This window comes from Brienomyrus brachyistius, chromosome 17, assembly GCF_023856365.1.
Source record: "Brienomyrus brachyistius isolate T26 chromosome 17, BBRACH_0.4, whole genome shotgun sequence".
Classification (NCBI taxonomy): Eukaryota; Metazoa; Chordata; class Actinopteri; order Osteoglossiformes; family Mormyridae; genus Brienomyrus; species Brienomyrus brachyistius.
In genome coordinates, this window is record NC_064549.1 from 16,929,128 (window position 1) to 16,951,241 (window position 22,114).

The following is a 22,114-nucleotide window of genomic DNA, read 5'->3' on the forward strand; positions in this document are numbered from 1 at the left end:
TAAATTTCTAAAACCCCACTACCCCACACAGCATGTCCAAGGTGTGCTGCAGTCCAATTTCCTGTAACTTTGCAGTCAACTTTACTCCATCTGCAACCTTTACCCAGGAGTAAGATCTAAAGGTACCCAAAAAGTAATAAACCATAACTTATAATTAACTTATACATAACCTATACATGACTTATAATAAACCATAACAATATATTAAATCGACAATATTGCATAAAGAATCTTATTGCATAAAGAATCTTTATGCAATCCAGCTAGACTAATGCAGTGTGTAATAAAGTAAATATTAACAAATGATTTAATTAAGGAATCTTTAATTAAGTTAAACATAACTGGCAGAAAAATTATCTGAAGAAATCACAGTAAAGCGAGTAAGTGTCATACCCGGCTCGTCCGCTCCTCGTGTGTGCCACGCCCCCTGCTTACCCACGTGTGTTTCCCGAATTGTACCCAGCTGTTTCCGTTTGCTGTCATTCAGTCTGGTGTATTTAAGTCCTGGTCTCCCCAGTTTGCTTTGTCTGTCATTGATGTTAGTGGCGTTACATGTCTCCTGCTCCCCGTTACTTCATTAAACCCCCGTTTTCCTGTTATCCCGCTTGCCTGCCTGCTCCTTCCACGCCCTACCGCACGATCGCCGCTTACCTCCGCGACCGGTCGTGACAGATAAATACACCAGACTGAATGACAGCAAACGGAAACAGCTGGGTACAATTCGGGAAACACACGTGGGTAAGCAGGGGGCGTGGCACACACGAGGAGCGGACGAGCCGGGTATGACAGAAAGGAAGGTGAACACCAGTGATGGCTGTGTTGCTGGCAGTAGCTGCAATAAACAAGCTTTTATCAAATTGTGAGGAAATTATAAATGTATACGATCACACACACACACACACACACACTTGCATGCAAGTACGCACACAGAACAGACAGATGTATACATAATTAATTGTGCAGAAGACTTATTAATATCCAAATCCGAAGACACTATGACACAAAAATAATGAGACCCATTAATAACAATTAATGACATTACCACCCGCATTAGTTACTTTTGTAATATTTGCGAGCTGAGGGAGGTTGGGGTGCATTTCCAGGAAAGGCTGGGTAAACACATCTGACGTTTGCACAGGTGCATAGTTTGCAAGTTCGCTTGAGATTCAGGCTGAAGGAGAGAGTGGTGTCGCAATATTCTTCAGCTCCAAACTAGTAGGCCGGGCACCAGCTGCAATGCACTATGGGAAATTGAATTCATAGACACAGAACATAGTAAAGCATGCTGAGAGTGTTCTTCCCTTTTCTCTATCCAAAATCATGGATACACCCAACATACAGTGTGCATGACTGCTTATGAAAGACAAGGTGAGAATAGGGTGGTTCCTGTTCTCTGCGTACCCCTTCTGGAGTGTAGGAAGACCTGGTGTGTGAGTTTGCCTGATATATGGGGCCTGCCTTGAGCACTTTGCGTGCACTCTGCAGGGCTGAGCTGTCGGGCAGAGATGACACTTCGTATCAAGCCCAACCAATGACAAAGTGGCAGAGACACCTGATGCACAGATACAAACACACTCTCCCAGTGAACCCGCCAATGATGTACAGATACAAACACACTCTCCCAATAAACACATCGCTGATGCACAGACACACACTCTCCCAGTAAACACATCACTAATGCACAGACACAAACACACTCTCCCAGTAAACCCGCCAATGATGTACAGATACAAACACACTCTCCCAGTAAACCTGCCGCTGATGCACAGATACAAACACACTCTCCCAGTAAACACATCGCTGATGCACAGACACACACTCTCCCAGTAAACACATCACTAATGCACAGACACAAACACACTCTCCCATTAAACCCGCAGCTGATGCACAGGAACACACTCTCCCAGTAAACACGCCACTGATGCACAGACACACAGTGTCCCAGTAAACACATCACTGATGCACAGACACACACTCTCCAAGTAAACATATCGCTGATGCACAGACACAAACACACTCTCCCAGTAAACACATCGCTGATGCACAGGAACACACTCTCCCAGTAAACACACCACTGATGCACAGACACACAGTCTCCCAGTAAACACATCACTGATGCACAGACACACACTCTCCCAGTAAACACATCGCTGATGCACAGGAACACACTCTCCCAGTAAACACACCACTGATGCACAGACACACAGTCTCCCAGTAAACACATCACTGATGCACAGACACACAGTCTCCCAGTAAACCCGCCAATGATGTACAGATACAAACACACTCTCCCAGTAAACCTGCCACTGATGCACAGATATAAACACACTCTCCCAGTAAACCCGCCAATGATGTACAGATACAAACACACTCTCCCAGTGAACCCGCCAATGATGTACAGATACAAACATACTCTCCCAGTAAACACATCGCTGATGCACAGACACACACTCTCCCAGTAAACACATCACTAATGCACAGACACAAACACACTCTCCCAGTAAACCCGCCAATGATGTACAGATACAAACACACTCTCCCAGTAAACCCGCCGCTGATGCACAGATACAAACACACTCTCCCAGTAAACACATCGCTGATGCACAGACACACACTCTCCCAGTAAACACATCACTAATGCACAGACACAAACACACTCTCCCATTAAACCCGCCGCTGATGCACAGGAACACACTCTCCCAGTAAACACGCCACTGATGCACAGACACACAGTGTCCCAGTAAACACATCACTGATGCACAGACACACACTCTCCAAGTAAACATATCGCTGATGCACAGACACAAACACACTCTCCCAGTAAACACATCGCTGATGCACAGGAACACACTCTCCCAGTAAACACACCACTGATGCACAGACACACAGTCTCCCAGTAAAAACATCACTGATGCACAGACACACACTCTCCCAGTAAACACACCACTGATGCACATAGAGAAACACACTCTCCCAGTAAACACATCACTAATGCACAGACACACAGTCTCCCAGTAAACCCGCCAATGATGTACAGATACAAACACACTCTCCCAGTAAACCTGCCACTGATGCACAGATACAAACACACTCTCCCAGTAAACCCGCCAATGATGTACAGATACAAACACACTCTCCCAGTAAACCCGCCACTGATGCACAGATACAAACATACTCTCCCAGTAAACCCGCCGCTGATGCACAGACACAAACACACTCTCCCAGTAAACCCGCCAATGATGTACAGATACAAACACACTCTCCCAGTAAACCCGCCGCTGATGCACAGACACAAACACACTCTCCCAGTAAACCCGCCAATGATGTACAGATACAAACACACTCTCCCAGTAAACCCGCCACTGATGCACAGACACAAACACATTCTCCCAGTAAACCCGCCAATGATGTACAGACACAAACACACTCTCCCAGTAAACCCGCCACTGATGTACAGATACAAACACACTCTCCCAGTAAACACATCGCTGATGCACAGACACAAACACACTCTCCCAGTAAACACATCGCTGATGCACAGGAACACACTCTCCCAGTAAACACATCGCTGATGCTCAGACACAAACACACTCTCCCAGTAAACACATCGCTGATGCACAGGAACACACTCTCCCAGTAAACACACCACTGATGCACAGACACACAGTATCCCAGTAAACACATCACTGATGCACAAACACACACTCTCCCAGTAAACACATCGCTGATGCATAGACACAAACACACTCTCCCATTAAACCCACCGCTGATGCACAGATACAAACACACTCTCCCAGTAAACACATCGCTGATGCACAGACACAAACACACTCTCCCAGTAAACACATCGCTGATGCACAGGAACACACTCTCCCAGTAAACACGCCACTGATGCACAGACACACAGTGTCCCAGTAAACACATCACTGATGCACAGACACACACTCTCCAAGTAAACATATCGCTGATGCAGAGACACAAACACACTCTCCCAGTAAACACATCGCTGATGCACAGGAACACACTCTCCCAGTAAACCCGCCACTGATGCACAGATACAAACATACTCTCCCAGTAAACCCGCCGCTGATGCACAGACACAAACACACTCTCCCAGTAAACCCGCCAATGATGTACAGATACAAACACACTCTCCCAGTAAACCCGCCGCTGATGCACAGACACAAACACACTCTCCCAGTAAACCCGCCAATGATGTACAGATACAAACACACTCTCCCAGTAAACCCGCCACTGATGCACAGACACAAACACATTCTCCCAGTAAACCCGCCAATGATGTACAGATACAAACATACTCTCCCAGTAAACCCGCCAATGATGTACAGATACAAACACATTCTCCCAGTAAACCCGCCGCTGATGCACAGACACAAACACACTCTCCCAGTAAACCCGCCACTGATGTACAGATACAAACATACTCTCCCAGTAAACCCGCCAATGATGTACAGATACAAACACATTCTCCCAGTAAACACACCACTGATGCACAGACACACAGTATCCCAGTAAACACATCACTGATGCACAGACACACACTCTCCCAGTGAACACGTCGCTGATGCACAGACACAAACACACTCTCCCAGTAAACCCGCCACTGATGTACAGACACAAACACACTCTCCCAGTAAACCCGCCACTGATGCACAGATACTAACACACTCTCCCAGTAAACACATCGCTGATGCACAGACACAAACACACTCTCCCAGTAAACACATCGCTGATGCACAGGAACACACTCTCCCAGTAAACACACCACTGATGCACAGACACACAGTATCCCAGTAAACACATCACTGATGCACAAACACACACTCTCCCAGTAAACACATCGCTGATGCATAGACACAAACACACTCTCCCATTAAACCCACCGCTGATGCACAGATACAAACACACTCTCCCAGTAAACACATCGCTGATGCACAGACACAAACACACTCTCCCAGTAAACACATCGCTGATGCACAGGAACACACTCTCCCAGTAAACACGCCACTGATGCACAGACACACAGTGTCCCAGTAAACACATCACTGATGCACAGACACACACTCTCCAAGTAAACATATCGCTGATGCAGAGACACAAACACACTCTCCCAGTAAACACATCGCTGATGCACAGGAACACACTCTCCCAGTAAACCCGCCACTGATGCACAGACACAAACACACTCTCCCAGTAAACCCGCCAATGATGTACAGATACAAACACACTCTCCCAGTAAACCCGCCGCTGATGCACAGACACAAACACACTCTCCCAGTAAACCCGCCACTGATGTACAGATACAAACATACTCTCCCAGTAAACCCGCCAATGATGTACAGATACAAACACATTCTCCCAGTAAACACACCACTGATGCACAGACACACAGTATCCCAGTAAACACATCACTGATGCACAGACACACACTCTCCCAGTGAACACGTCGCTGATGCACAGACACAAACACACTCTCCCAGTAAACCCGCCACTGATGTACAGACACAAACACACTCTCCCAGTAAACCCGCCACTGATGCACAGATACAAACACACTCTCCCAGTAAACACATCGCTGATGCACAGACACAAACACACTCTCCCAGTAAACACATCGCTGATGCACAGGAACACACTCTCCCAGTAAACACACCACTGATGCACAGACACACAGTATCCCAGTAAACACATCACTGATGCACAAACACACACTCTCCCAGTAAACACATCGCTGATGCATAGACACAAACACACTCTCCCATTAAACCCACCGCTGATGCACAGATACAAACACACTCTCCCAGTAAACACATCGCTGATGCACAGACACAAACACACTCTCCCAGTAAACACATCGCTGATGCACAGGAACACACTCTCCCAGTAAACACGCCACTGATGCACAGACACACAGTGTCCCAGTAAACACATCACTGATGCACAGACACACACTCTCCAAGTAAACATATCGCTGATGCAGAGACACAAACACACTCTCCCAGTAAACACATCGCTGATGCACAGGAACACACTCTCCCAGTAAACCCGCCACTGATGCACAGATACAAACATACTCTCCCAGTAAACCCGCCGCTGATGCACAGACACAAACACACTCTCCCAGTAAACCCGCCAATGATGTACAGATACAAACACACTCTCCCAGTAAACCCGCCGCTGATGCACAGACACAAACACACTCTCCCAGTAAACCCGCCAATGATGTACAGATACAAACACACTCTCCCAGTAAACCCGCCACTGATGCACAGACACAAACACATTCTCCCAGTAAACCCGCCAATGATGTACAGATACAAACATACTCTCCTAGTAAACCCGCCAATGATGTACAGATACAAACACATTCTCCCAGTAAACCCGCCGCTGATGCACAGACACAAACACACTCTCCCAGTAAACCCGCCACTGATGTACAGATACAAACATACTCTCCCAGTAAACCCGCCAATGATGTACAGATACAAACACATTCTCCCAGTAAACACACCACTGATGCACAGACACACAGTATCCCAGTAAACACATCACTGATGCACAGACACACACTCTCCCAGTGAACACGTCGCTGATGCACAGACACAAACACACTCTCCCAGTAAACCCGCCACTGATGTACAGACACAAACACACTCTCCCAGTAAACCCGCCACTGATGCACAGATACAAACACACTCTCCCAGTAAACACATCGCTGATGCACAGACACAAACACACTCTCCCAGTAAACACATCGCTGATGCACAGGAACACACTCTCTCAGTAAACACACCACTGATGCACAGACACACACTCTCCCAGTAAACATATCGCTGATGCACAGACACAAACACACTCTCCCAGTAAACACATCGCTGATGCACAGACACACACTCTCCCAGTAAACATATCGCTGATGCACAGACACAAACACACTCTCCCAGTAAACACACCACTGATGCACATAGAGAAACACACTCTCCCAGTAAACACATCACTGATGCACAGACACACACTCTCCCAGTAAACACACCACTGATGCACATAGAGAAACACACTCTCCCAGTAAACACATCACTAATGCACAGACACACACTCTCCCAGTAAACACACCACTGATGCACAGACACAAACACACTCATCCAAAACACACTCATTGGTGCAGTCACTCCACTTCAGAATAATGGGAAGGGTGGGGTGAAAATACAGATGGACTGTAATTATTCACCCCCCGTCCCCCTACCCCCACTGTGTCTATTGATCCCTTCCCATCCGGTAGGTTATAAATATTAATGGGGGTCCTTTGTTTTAGGAACCTGTATGAAGATCAGAGGGTTAAGGAAAAGAGGTGTCTGGACATATTCAGCCTTAAAACGGCTCACTCCTCCCTGAGGGGGCTGGCCGAGGGGCGGGGGGGGGGGGTTGCATTGGACTCTGACACACAGGAGAAGGCCACCTCAAGGGCAACTTCTGATCCGCTCAGAAGGCACTTAAACAAGTCCTATGCACATTAGTCCAAACAAATGGATAAATGCATATGCAGAGAAACAGGACTAAACGGGAAGATCCACCCTCCCCCCACCTTGCCAAGCATTTAACATTTAGTTGAATAAATTAGCATTTAAAAGACTGCTGAGATGATTAAAAAATTATTATTCAAAGACCTGTACCCGAAAACAATTGTCACCACTGCCTTCGATTAAATATACGACGCAAAATGTATAATTAAAGTATATTAGTCAGGCGAAATGGCAGCTCAAACTAAATAAAACGTAAGAAATAAATTAAAAAACAAAAGAGACAATGGCAAGGTAGAAGTCAGCCCTAGCAGACTGAACTCACATCCATCCTGTTGTCATCAAACCTACACGAATAAAGCATCCCTGTACCGACTGCCACAGATAAGGCTGAATCCACCTGCTTCAGGGCTCCCATTTAAGCAATATCTCTATTTAATTTTACTGTTATTTCAATATCATTATTGGCACAGTGCTGCAGACAAATGGCCGCTGGATATTTCTCTCATGATAAAGTATGGAACCTCAGAAGGGACAAACCGAATGATATTGATTTAAATGTGTCAAAGAAGTGGGCTTTTATTTTATTAGAACTCAGATACTTGCATTTAGTTATTTGTAATACGCCTTAGTTATCCAAATTCTGAAAGATGTAAAAGAACATGCTACTACAGCTGTTGTCAATATAGTAAAAAAGACCAGCATCAGTAAATGTTAAACTGTATCAAACTGTATAAGAAGCCAAGAAAGCTGAATGCAAGCGGAGATACACAGCGTCCTGCAGCTTAACTCTGGAATCATCTCTCAATGATTTTGTGACATTTTTCCATTATTCCGTTGCAATCATTCTCCTCTGTTCAAGTGTTTTCTGTTAATATTATATTCGGTAGGTGAAGTTACATGGGGAACAAAATCACTCGGATGACAAGCGTAATCTCTCAAAGCTAACAGCTCCCTGCAAACGTCAGGTTTATAATAAGCCAGTGTTATAGAGCTTCTCCTTGGAGTGACCTGGATGGAAATTGGTTCTGCACCCAAAACTAAAGAATCAACCAACAGAATGATTTCTGAAGGACCCACAAGAAACAACATGATCACTGTCCTGCTTTTTAATGTCTAAATGGGAAGAAAACATCCACGTAAAGGATGTGAACACATTCCAGCCCCACATGAAGACAGAGGTTCAACCATATTTTGTCGAGCTGGGCGGTTTGGCAGCACGTCTTTATGACAGCACTGTCAGAAAGCAAATGATCTCTATGGCGACCGAGATGCCATAAACTAGAGGCAGTGAAAAGATTTTCCGCCTGTTTGTCATATGCAGTGTTATAAACTCATCCAGGTGAGTTCGTCTTCAAGCTCGACAGACAAACAGGTAAACTGGAGCCTATGTCACGAGAGGCACGCATCGATGGTTCAATATAAATGGAAATTGGGTGAACCGGCTGTTAGTGACCCAGCCATCCAGAAGAGTTAGCCCATACTATAGGCCAACCCAGAAGAAGTGATTTGACTTTGAAAGAGTTTGGCGTAAGAGAGGCTGTGCGGTGACATGGCACAGCAGCTAAAACTTTGTCACAACCAGCACAAATAAAGCTTAAATCTTCTCAGTTACACACAACACTGTCGTAACATGATCACACCATCATTACAAGTCCTTACCTACAGCTATCTAGGAATGTTCAGCAGATTGTCACAGGAATGCTCATGATGTCATTCTCTAGACTGAGTGTCTCCAAGCTTGAGAATTCGACATATCGGCATTTAGCATACCTCGTAAAGCCCAGCTTCGTTTAGCTTCCTGTCACACTGGGTAAAAGAAAAACATAGATTTATTTCAGCAAAGGAAGCACAACACAGCCACCCTAACTACACTAAATAAACTAGCACAACAAACGCTAAACAACAAAATAAATCAACCAATTACAGCAAACCCACTAAACAGGGAGTCTTCGGTCATGCCTTCGGTTGCGCCTCTTCTCTGCTACTGACACACTGTTCTTCTAGAGCCTGTGAGAACCTCTATGTAAATATCGTTTGTCTTGCTTCAGTTTTACCCAGTAGCCTAGAGAAGCATAAACCTGATGGCTATTTTACTCAATGTGTGGCACGATAGCTAAGCAGGCAGCACGATGACCTTGGCACCTCCAAGGTTGATGCTGTGCTTGTTCGGTGAGGGGAGTTTGTTTACATAGACCTTCTATGGACAAGATGACTTTCTCCCACAGTCCATCTCGCAGCTAATGCTCTAGCATCTTCTCAGCCTTTAGGTAAGAATACATCTGTGCAATCATTAACCCACTTAAAAATGATAAACAAACCTGTCTTGACAGGTTCTCTAGCGTCTGTCAGGAGATGGTCACTGTTGGTATGATAACTCAGATCTGACTGACTGGGGAGCACCAAGTTCCCTCAAATAACTCTGGTCATTATAGTAACCAAATGGGAAAGTGGACGGGACACACTTTGAGCATTGATTAATTTGTCAGCATGAAATGCGTCCACGTGGAAAAATAACTGTCCAGCATGGTGGCTAGGAGAGGTAGCCTGCCCTCCACAGCATGCGTGTTTAGGGCTGCCGCGATTAATCGACAAAGTTGATGACATCAACGCTGAAAATGCCTTGGGATCAATATTTTAAATAGATGCACTGTTTTTCTTATTTTTGTGAATTATAACAAATGCTTTCCTTTAATATAACTACATAATTATGGGAGTAGTTCAAAATATCACTAAAGAAAAAGGTAGTTTGTACACTGTGCAAGGTTTCGATGGCATACCCCACGGCACTAGAGCTCTACATGAGCACCTGAATGGAAAACACACAGGCACCATACTGGAGGACCACCAGAATAGGCAAAACTCCACCGAAAGTGTTGTCTATGTATGTTTATTGAATTACCATTTATACGGATAACTTCTTAATAGCTTTTGTCCTTGCAGTTGCTAAATATACTCATTATTAAAACCAAAACCAAAGTTGCCTGCTTGCTACCTTAGAATCCTCATTGAATAAGTGTTTGAGAAACTGTTTAGGCTAAAATCTGGGCTTATAGACTGACAGTGCCAGTGTGGGTTCATGTGCGTTGGGCTTGTTGGGACCAGTTTTATTACCATCCATCCATCCATCCATCATCTCCCGCTTGATCCGGAGTCGGGTCGCGGGGGCAGCAGCCTCAGCAGGGAGACCCAGACTTCCCTCTCCCCGGCCACTTCGTCTAGCTCCTCTGGGGGGACCCCGAGGCGTTCCCAGGCCAGCCGAGAGACATAGTCTCTCCAGCGTGTCCTGGGTCTTCCCCGGGGCCTCCTCCCAGTGGGACATGCCCGGAATACCTCCCCAGGGAGACGTCCCGGAGGCATCCTGATCAGATGCCCGAGCCACCTCATCTGGCTCCTCTCGATGCGGAGGAGCAGCGGCTCTACTCTGAGTCCCCTCCGAATGACTGAGCTCCTCACCCTATCTCTAAGGGAGAGCCCAGCCACCCTGCGGAGGAAACTCATTTCGGCCGCTTGTACCCGCGATCTCGTTCTTTCGGTCACTACCCAAAGCTCATGACCATAGGTGAGGGTAGGAACGTAGATCGACTGGTAAATCGAGAGCTTCGCCTTTTGGCTCAGCTCTCTCTTCACCATGACAGACCGATGCAGAGCCCGCATGACTGCTGACGCCGCACCGATCCGCCTGTCGATCTCCCGCTCCATCGTTCCCCCACTCGTGAACAAGATCCCGAGATACTTAAACTCCTCCACTTGGGGGAGGACCCCATCCCCAACCCGGAGAGAGCACTCTACCCTTTTCCGGCTGAGAACCATGGTCTCGGATTTGGAGGTGCTGATTCTCATCCCAGCCGCTTCGCACTCGGCTGCGAACTGCTCCAGTGAGAGCTGAAGGTCACGGCTCGATGAGGCCAACAGAACCACATCATCCGCAAAAAGCAGAGACCTAATCCTGAGGTCACCGAACCAGACGCCCTCAACGCCCTGGCTGCGCCTAGAAATTCTGTCCATAAAAACTATGAACAGAATCGGTGACAAAGGGCAGCCCTGACGGAGTCCAACCCTCACCGGAAACGAGTCCGACTTATTGCCGCCCATGCGGACCAAACTCTGGCACCGGTCATACAGGGACCGAACCGCCCTTAAAAGGGAGCCCGGTACCCCATACTCCCGGAGCACTCCCCACAGGACCCCACGAGGGACACGGTCGAATGCCTTTTCCAAGTCCACAAAGCACATGTAGACTGGTCGGGCAAACTCCCATGAACCCTCCAGAACCCTGCTGAGAGTATAGAGCTGGTCCACTGTTCCACGGCCAGGGCGAAAACCACACTGCTCCTCCTGAATCCGAGGTTCGACAATCCGGCGGACCCTCCTTTCCAGGACCCCCGAATAGACCTTACCAGGGAGGCTGAGGAGTGTGATCCCCCTGTAGTTGGAGCACACCCTCCGGTCCCCCTTCTTAAAGAGGGGGACCACCACCCCGGTCTGCCAGTCCAGAGGTACTGCCCCCGATGTCCACGCGATGCTGCAGATGCGTGTCAACCAGGACAGCCCCGCAGCATCCAGAGCCTTGAGGAACTCTGGGCGAATCTCGTCCACCCCCGGGGCCCGGCCACCGAGGAGCTTTTTGACCACCTCAGCGACCTCCACCCCCGAGATAGGCGAGTCCACCCCCAAGTCCCCACACTCTGCTTCCATATCGGAAGGCGTGTCGGTGGGATTGAGGAGGTCTTCGAAGTACTCCCCCCACCGACCCAAAACGTCCCGAGCTGAGGTCAGCAGCGCACCATCCCCACCATAAATAGTGTCGATGCTGCACCGCTTTCCCGCCCGGAGCCGCCGGATGGTGGACCAGAATCTCTTCGAAGCCGTCCGGAAGTCGTTCTCCATGGCCTCACCAAACTCCTCCCACACCCGAGTTTTTGCCTCAGCGACCGCCAAAGCCGCATTCCGCTTGGCCTGCCGGTAGCCGTCAGCTGCGTCTGGAGTCCCACAGGCCAGAAAGGCCCGATAAGACTCCTTCTTCAGCTTGACGGCATCCCTTACCACCGGTGTCCACCAGCGGGTTCGGGGATTACCGCCGCGACAGGCACCGACCACCTTGCGGCCGCAGCTCCGGTCAGCCGCCTCCACAATGGAGGCACGGAACATGGCCCATTCGGACTCAATGTCCCCCGCCTCCCCCGGGATATGGGAGAAGTTCTGCCGGAGGTAGGAGTTGAAACTCTCCCTGACAGGGGATTCCGCCAGACGTTCCCAGCAGACCCTCACTATACGCTTGGGCCTGCCAGGCCTGGCCGGCTTCCTCCCCCACCAGCGGAGCCAACCCACCACCAGGTAGTGATCGGTTGACAGCTCCGCCCCTCTCTTCACCCGAGTGTCCAAAACATGCGGCCGCAAGTCCGACGACACGACTACAAAGTCGATCATCGAACTGCGGCCTAGGGTGTCCTGGTGCCAAGTGCACATATGGACACCCTTATGCTTGAACATGGTGTTCATTATGGACAGTCCGTGACGAGCACAGAAGTCCAATAACAAAACACCGCTCGGGTTCAGATCGGGGGGGCCGTTCCTCCCAATCACGCCCCTCCAGGTCTCACTGTCGCTGCCCACGTGAGCATTGAAGTCCCCCAGCAGAACAAGGGAGTCCCCAGGAGGAGCGCTCTCCAACACCCCTTCCAAGGACTCCAAAAAGGGTGGGTATTCCGAACTGCTGTTTGGCGCATAAGCGCAAACAACAGTCAGGACCCGTCCCCCCACCCGAAGGCGGAGGGAGGCTACCCTCTCGTCCACTGCGGTAAACCCCAACGTACAGGCGCCCAGCCTGGGGGCAATAAGTATGCCCACGCCCGCTCGGCGCCTCTCCCCGCGGGCAACTCCAGAGTGGAAAAGGGTCCAACCCCCCTCAAGGAGACTGGTTCCAGAGCCCAAGCCGTGCGTCGAGGTGAGTCCGACTATATCTAGCCGGAACTTCACAACCTCACGCACCAGCTCAGGCTCTTTCCCCATCAGAGAGGTGACATTCCATGTCCCTAGAGCCAGCTTCTGCAGCCGAGGATCGGACCGCCAAGGTCCCCGCCTTTGGCCGCCGCCCAGATCACCTCGCACCCGACCCCTATGGCCCCTCCCATGGGTGGTGAGCCCATTGGAGGGGGGACCCACGTGCCTTGTTCGGGCTGCGCCCGACCAGGCCCCATGGGTGTAGGCCTGGCCGCCAGGCGCTCGCCATCGAGCCCCACCCCCAGGCCTGGCTCCAGGGGGGGGCCCCGGTGACCCGCGTCCGGGCAAGGGAAACCGTGAATCCAAGATTTTCCTCATCATAAAGGGGTTTTTGAGCCGTACTTCGTCTGGTTCCTCACCCAGGACCTGTTTGCCTTGGGTGACCCTACCAGGGGCATAAAGCCCCCGACAACATAGCTCCTGGGATCATTGTAACACGCAAACCCCTCCACCACGATAAGGTGTCGGCTCAAGGAGGGGCAGTTTTATTACCATAAAAATGAAAAAAAAAAAATTAAAAAAACATTAACTGAAATAAAAATTTAAACTATTTTACCAAATAAACTAGTCAGATTATAATCAACAAAAAGTACTGCCAACCCACCAATGTCTTTTTACCTAGCTAAACCACAATGCCTCCTCCTTTAAAAGATGTTGTGGTATCTGAGCTGTCCCATGCTTCACCGCCACTTCAGTACTTGCTGCTTCTATTATTAACCAAAATAGTAGCATGAGGTGATCCGCTAACCGAATTAAATACGCATAAAGATATGCTGAATTTATACAGATTGGTATTTTTAGGGCATCACAATATGCATCTTCTTAATATTTTAGGCATACTACTAATCTGAACTGTTTATGGAATTGTGGAGGAAAATAATGTCTGTATAGCACTGAAAAGCCAGTGTCCGTTGGTCCGGCAATGACAGTTTCTTGTCGTTTATTCATGTTTACTTCTCACGCCTCTTTCCTCACCTTACTGAGTTGGGCATCTGCAGGCACAGCCTCAGCTACATAGTGTGCTGTGTGAAGCTCTCGCCCCGGCGCTGTGTCACGAGCAGCTTGGCCTCTGCATCTCCTGCTTCATAAAAAGCTTCCATTTTAGAGTCAATACATGCTGCTCAGGATAGTAGGAGGAGCCTCATTGGGGGAAAACAATGCAATATCGCAGAGGCTGCAGTTAAGGCCAGTCAAGCCGGTAGGGGTAATATAGTACAAACGTATAGAATGAATGAATTGTGGGGGGGGGGGGGGGGTCTTCATATTTTCTGTTCATAGAAATAAAGGTTAGAATCATAGACGAATTGCACAAGAACCAACAAAACCATCAGGAAAGAATTTTTTTGCAGTAAATAAGTTTTTGACATTCGCTTTCGCCATCCCTTCCAAGCAAACTCGACAACAAATGTTCACAAATACACCATGGGGGGTGTGATATTTTCTTTGAAGACTGAATGTCAGCACTGAGGAGTGAAATTTGGAGTGAGACGGGAGGGCGGGCGGTGAGGTTGGGCTCTGTGTGAGGAGGACAGGGCCTCAAAGCAGAAGAGTAACAGGCGCTATAGCCGCATTGCGATTGAACCCAATTAATTACAACAAGAACAGGAAGTTCTCCTATCTATAACCAGAAGATCTTTAATTTATAAATGTTAAAAATTGATTTGCAAAGCATGTTTACGGTGTGAGAGTATGTATTTCTGCATGCTTTGCCCTGCTTTGTCTAAGAATGGCTCTGTGTGCATGTATGTGAGCGTGGATTTGTTGTCAAAAGATTAGCCATTGTCCTTTGTCTCACTCACACTCCAAAATTCCCTTTTCCTAGATGCTACTTCATCTTTACATAAATTATCATGGGAGAGCCAGAGACATCATATACCTATTTACACCTACAAAACTTAATACCATTTAAAATGACAGGGCTGCCAACTGTCACGCATCTAGCGTGACACTCAAGAAATCTTACAGCACATCTATACTCATCCATTATAAACCTAAAATTAGTTACATCCAAACCGTTGGGGTAGTCTGCAAACCATACAGACTATTCACAAGATAATTAAACTCTTACATACATGTAAATGGGCGTGCAGAGCAGACTTATCTCAAACTGAAAATTGGCAGCAAAATCGGCTGACCAAAGTTGAAACTCTGAAATGGGCTCTAAAAGGCGCAATGGTAGCTAATGTAGGAATGAGAGCGAGCAGCAGGAGAATCCCGCTCAGCCCGGCGCCGGGCCTGTCTAGTCTAATCTAGTCTTTTGCCACAGAAACTGGTGGAAAAAGACCGATTCATGTGAATCAGCAGAAGAGCTGCCTTGGACACAGTTATTATTGATGGGCTTAAAAGGGGCTGCATCCACCTCCACAAACCCGAAGTCAGAGTACAGCCTGGCCCCAATCTCCACACACAGAGTCAGAATGTCTCTCTAACTTTCTAATTACGGCAGCCTCGAGCTCCGCATTACTTAGATACCGGCTCGCTCGCTGCAGAAGAGCGTGCTGGATTTCACAAAGACGCCCGCAGGACGGCATGCTTTCGCATCTATGCGGCGCACTGGGCTTATCCAGACAAGGTAGGTAAGTGAGCAGGGGCTGGCATTATGCTGGGGATGGGGGGCGGGGGGGCACGGCGGAGAAGGAGGCTCCGGTAAAGCCTTCATTGTCATTCCACTACCGTCACTCCCCAGCAGAAGCTACACGCCGCTCAGGAATATAATCACGACCCGTGTTGGTTTTCCACCCCAACTGAGACAGAGTTGATTACTTGGACAAATTTGCAAGTAACAACGCAATTTACTGTGCACGTACCAGAGGAGGCATTCGGCTTGGGGGGGGTCCAGCATGCCTCGTGTTTCATCAAATTGGCCCGAGTGGCGCATAATGAATGTAACCGGGAGCCGGTGAGGAAGTTGCCGGGAGGATGGCCGCGCACTTAATAAGCTGCAGCCTGCTATTCAGAAAAACGCTCGTCCCTCTTCCTCAGAGAGAGTCAGCGTCACCTTCAGTACAGCTTAGCTCAGAGGACGGCGGAAAATAGCAATGTTTCATAGCCAGAGGAAAAACATCCTCCATAACAGGAAAAATGCTGAAAACAAAACAAAACGAAGGTGTTCTCTATGATTTCTTGCCACAAAAGGTTTCCTATTTCCACTACGCCTACTTCCATAGCACTATAAGCCAGCTCTGTGTAGTACGAGCATACAATCCACTTCAGATTGCTGCAACGAGCACTGGTGTGCATTACTTGTAGTTGTAGTCATAACGACAACTGAATATGATAAATGGGTGACAGTGGATCCAGTAAGAATCAAATATAGCTTTCAAAAGAAACACTCTGGAAATAACTGAAATTGTCAATGAGTAACAAAGTCTAACAGAGTTTCTCATAAAGGTAAAAAAACACAATCAAAAGGCCTTTTCATATATTTGTCATAAAATACTATATCAATTTTTATTCTTCATTCATAGCTGTTCTTCACCAGTCACATCACTCGCATGTACTCTGACTACACAGGCTGAAATTGGCAGGAAAAGTAAACCTGCTAAAAATCACATTCTTTTCCTTGAAAAGGTGCCTCTGTGCTTCACTTGGCAAGTCTCAGATTAACATTTCATAAAGCATAGATTCGTGTGCTGAGGAAGATGGGTTTCGCTTTTAAAGCCTGCTTTGAATCGTTTTCTTCTATCAACACAAAAGGTAGAGAAAACAAGTCACTAATAGGCCAAGACACTTGAATTTGCATATATATTTCCTGCAAACACGACTACACTCAACTTGAATCGATTAGCATCTCATATTGTTTTTACAAAAAATAAATATATCTTGAAATTAAGAGAATGCCTCAAAAAATCAGGACGAAATACATGGAAGGTTATATCTGGCTACTGTGCAGAGTGTGAAATTATCAATATTATTGATAAGAAAGCTAATCCCTTTCAACTAACATTTTAAATCTGTTTTTCAATATTTCTGATATAGTTCAACGGAATGCATAAAGCTGCAAAACGTAAATTGACGGGATAAACTGTTCAGTGGCTCCCTCTGCTGTCAACATTAGCTCACTGCAGACTTTTTCGTACAAGCTTCGTTTCAAAGACATGGCGAAGAAACTACTATATCTGCAGGTTTGCAGGTTTTATGCAGGTCTGTCAGTATTCACAACAAATACAATTTAGATAATTCTATAACAGTTTCCTGATGCGTAGTAACAATGTCTAATTTATTAGGGGAAAAGACATTTACAAGAAAAATATTTAACAGACGCTTTTATTCAAAGCAACATACAATGCAGGGTCAGTCAGTCCCTGCAGCAAATGGGCTCACAGGCTAAATCCAAATAAAGTTTAGACTTACTGCCAACTCCCATTGGATGGCGGGCGTCCGTGTCAGAAATAACTGCTACTTTTCTTCTGGGGGGGCGGGTTATGGCCACCTCCCTGGTCTGTTGGGTGCCTGTGAGCTGTGCACTGGATTCCTTTGGTACAGTGCCAGGCGGTTTGCACTGTGAGAGGAGAAGAGGGGCCAGGTTTGACATGCGATTCCCGTGGGACGGGGCATTTCAGCGGAGCCGTTACCACGTGCGAGAATCGAACACTACAGGCTTCCAGTACCGCAGCTAGTGTTTCACGGACATGGTATTTACAAATATGGCTACAGACCACAGAAGGCTTTATACAGTGTAGTAATACACTGGTGCTGTAGCATAGCACCAGGCAGGACTCCCTTTTGTCTCCAGAAGAAGAACTGACATGACTTTCTGCATGCTACTGTTGTACTGACCTGTTATTTTTGCACTTTTAGTCTTTCTGTTAGCTTTAACAAGTCTGGCGATTTGCTCATCTGGCTCTGGCCTCTCTCATTAGCAAGGTATTTCTTCTTTATCCCTCCTTTCTCTGCAGACTGAAGACAATGGTGCGTGTTAAAATCCCAGCTTCTGACATGCTGGAAGCGCCAAGAATTACATCACATTTAAAATCACTCAGACCACTTAGCCACTGTAATGCTACAGTAAATGAACATTTTGACTTAGGGTACATGCTGTTACACATTGTGGCAGCCATGTGTTTTGCTGATTGGAGTAGCAGGCCTTTTGCAGGCAGGTGTACCTAATGAGGTGGCCACTCAGTTTACATACACATGCACTGGGTTTGCTTTCAGGGGAATATAAACAACGGAGGAAGTATGGATTCTTGACAGCCATAATTAGAAAAGCATGATTCCTGATATATTACTACCTGACTAAGAGGAGAGATTAGTGCTGATGCAGTCGGCTTAAACAGCGAGGGACTTACCACAGATTGACATGCATACAAAATAATAATACGATCCAATCATGAGCTCCAGTGACTATAGATCGGACAGTTTTCCAAAAACTGCTAGTAAGATATTTAGCATTGCGAACACTAAGCAGTTGCTTGTCTTTTGTAATTCACTGCGTATTGGTGAATTTGCAGCTAATGCTGCCTTTCCTTGCTATCATCCTGAAGTAGGTTGGATTTATTAGCTTCCTATTACAGCCAAAAAAGCTTTAAAGTTATTGTAAGGTGATGACGCAGTGAAAAAATATGTGAATAAAACTGACAATCACAGGACTAAACTAGCTAAAATGATTAGTTGGGTAGCACTTTTCATGTGGCCAAGAGGTCAAATATGCTTAAATACATCAGCAGTAAACAATCTTAAAACTATACGTGCTACACTATACTTGCCAAATTAAACTTGACTCATTTCAGGCCCACTGTGGAAAATGATAACTTTTGTGAACTCAGTCTTCCTTTTTCTGTCAAATGGGTATATACCCTTTACATAAAGATATGTTCACATACAAACTTTTTGCTTTAGAAATGTTTCCGTTTCGATTTTGCTTTTGCACATTTAATTTTTTGTATTTTCTATAAAGAACAGCAAGATTCATCGTCTATGCTTTATTCTAGAATTTGTGGTCAAATAAAAGTCAAATATCCAATACCAACCTTCATTCTTTAAAAGAAATGCTCTATAAGTAATACAAATTGAAAAGATACAGAATGTTTTTCAAAACATACATTTTTCATTATTATCAAAGCTTTAAATCTTAACAAGGTGCCTAACAATAAATTTAGTGGATAATACAACAAATGTTCTAAACAGAATGAAGTATTTAACCATGAGAGTTCATGCCAAAAATCATCACGAAAACCTATACGGATTGCCATGCTGTGTCACACAAACGTCTAATGGATTAAGTTTTAGTGTGAAACAATTTTTTCAGATGTTTCAGTATTGAATAAGGATGGACACCACACAGTCCAATTTGATTTGAATAAAAATACTTTAAAGGATAGTACTTTATTTATTATCACCAGAATTATTGTTTTTCTTACCACAAAAATAAGAAATTTGACAAGTTTCAAATTCGGCATTGAGGTTTAAATCAAAGCACCAAAGCAAGTCTTTGCACACATATAGGTCCTGCAGCGTGGGATTTTGCTAAAACAAGGGCTTTGTGTTGCTTTGAGCTATTACATAATCACCTTTTATATAATGAGTTTATTTTGTGGAACATTTGTCGATAGTCACTAGTATATAGACACTTAGAGAGTCCTCTGTGTCCATATTTATATTATTTGTATAATTAAACCAAGAGATCACAGTTTAACCAAAGCCACACAGTGGAGACAGTATCGTGAGGATAACTATAGCTTTCTGTGTGGTGTCCTCGGTCTCAGATGGATCTGAACTCTGTACCATGTGACGTGGCTGCATCCGTCTGAGCGAGAGAGCATGGTGAGGGTGGCACGGTGATCCAAATGCTCCTTACTGACGCGGTGAGGCACTCATCTGTGACACAGGGAGCCTGCAATTTCAGGTTCATTATGGCTGTAAGAGCCAAACACTATGGAATAAGATGGACACATTGAGAATAAAGTATACTGCATAAAGCAGTCACATTTTCATACCAATAATGGCAGAATATCTACATGTAATTACAGCGGAATCGGTCTCCATGCCTTTGATGAACTGATTACTGGTATTTTCCATCTAGTCATATTATTCCTGGCTGACGTAGAAACCGAATAAAGCAGTGATGGAATGCATGTAAATCCATCGCATAGGACACAAAAAGGGCAAATCCATTTGCCACGATTGTGCTTCCGTTTTTTTCCAATAAATCTCCATTAAACAAAGAATGGATGTATAATACTTGTCAAATGTGGTTTGGAAAGCACACCTCGCATCTATTTGGAAGTGCAGTAAATCAACCTTCACAGTATGTGTATCAGTTGCAGTATCTTTCGGAAGATCTATGCAACGTGACCTACATTTACTGCAGCATCCAGAAATCCTTTTACTTGTTTTCTTAAATATTTGTAAATACATATTGGTAAATGGTTATGGAAAAGGATTCATGGAAATTAATGCAAGGCACCGTATATGTGTGAAATAATATGCAAATATGGACATGCTTAGCAAAACTGGTCACAAATATTCCATCTTTAGTTGTTGACTAAAAAATCTATGCTTTTTACTGTGGTACGAGGTCCTTTAACACCTTAATTTCATTTTACCAGCGTAACAACACTATTGCTTTGTATAATTTGAGTGCGATACCATGTGGTCTTTTGAAAGCCACTGGGTAGAGATGAACACTTGACCCCATTCATCTCCATCTCCCTGTTCTAGGTTACAAGTGCTAGTGCATTTAAGCTATTCACCTGAGAGCAAAACAGGTTTCAAATCCTCTCAAATCCTAACAAACAACTTGTATGAGGGTCTGACAGAATTGTGACAGTGTATAGAACATAGGTATGCTAGCATGGGGTGTTTCTATGGGTTTATGTTCAAAGGAAAAGATCCAGCCTAAAAATACGGTGTGACACCTGGGAGGTGAAAGCAGGAAAGCATGAGGTGGGAGAAGCCTGACCAAGTCTGAGAGCTGGTGCAGACTCCTGGACCGCAGGAGCATCTTGGCCTAGATTCGTAGTCTCTTGATCTGAAATGCCCAACTCTGCTCGGCCCAGTGCCACTGGAATCCTGCTGATGTGGGAAAGGTGGTTTCCCAGTATAAGATGGCAGGGTTCAAGAGGCAGGAACTGTCAGGGATTCAAGGCCCTTCATCTCAGATGGGCCCTTTGCATTCACAGACTCAGCTTTCCACACCCCATTTACCAGGACAGGTGGGCCTGAGAGCAGAACGTGTGATAAAGAGTCAGTAATGGCGGATGTGCAGTTTCTCAGTGAGGCAGTCGGAAGACTTTGGTGCTGGAAACTCCAAGCCTGCAACTACAACAAAAATGCAATGAGAGCATTGGCCTGGACAGGCATTACAGCCCAGGGCTGATATGGGTGCACAGCCAGTATTTCCATGCATTTTCCTTCATACTACATTCTCTGCAGGTGCAGAAGTAGCCAGGAGCACGTCTGGTTTTTGTTGTCAACATCATTCAGCAGAGTAGCTACACAAGCGCATGAAGACTTATCTCCATGCACGGGGATTACCACCAAAGAGCTACGGTGTGAAACATTCTGAAATGAAATTGATGAGAATATCACCTGATTTTCATCAAGACTGCAGACAGAAAGTGTGAAAATGA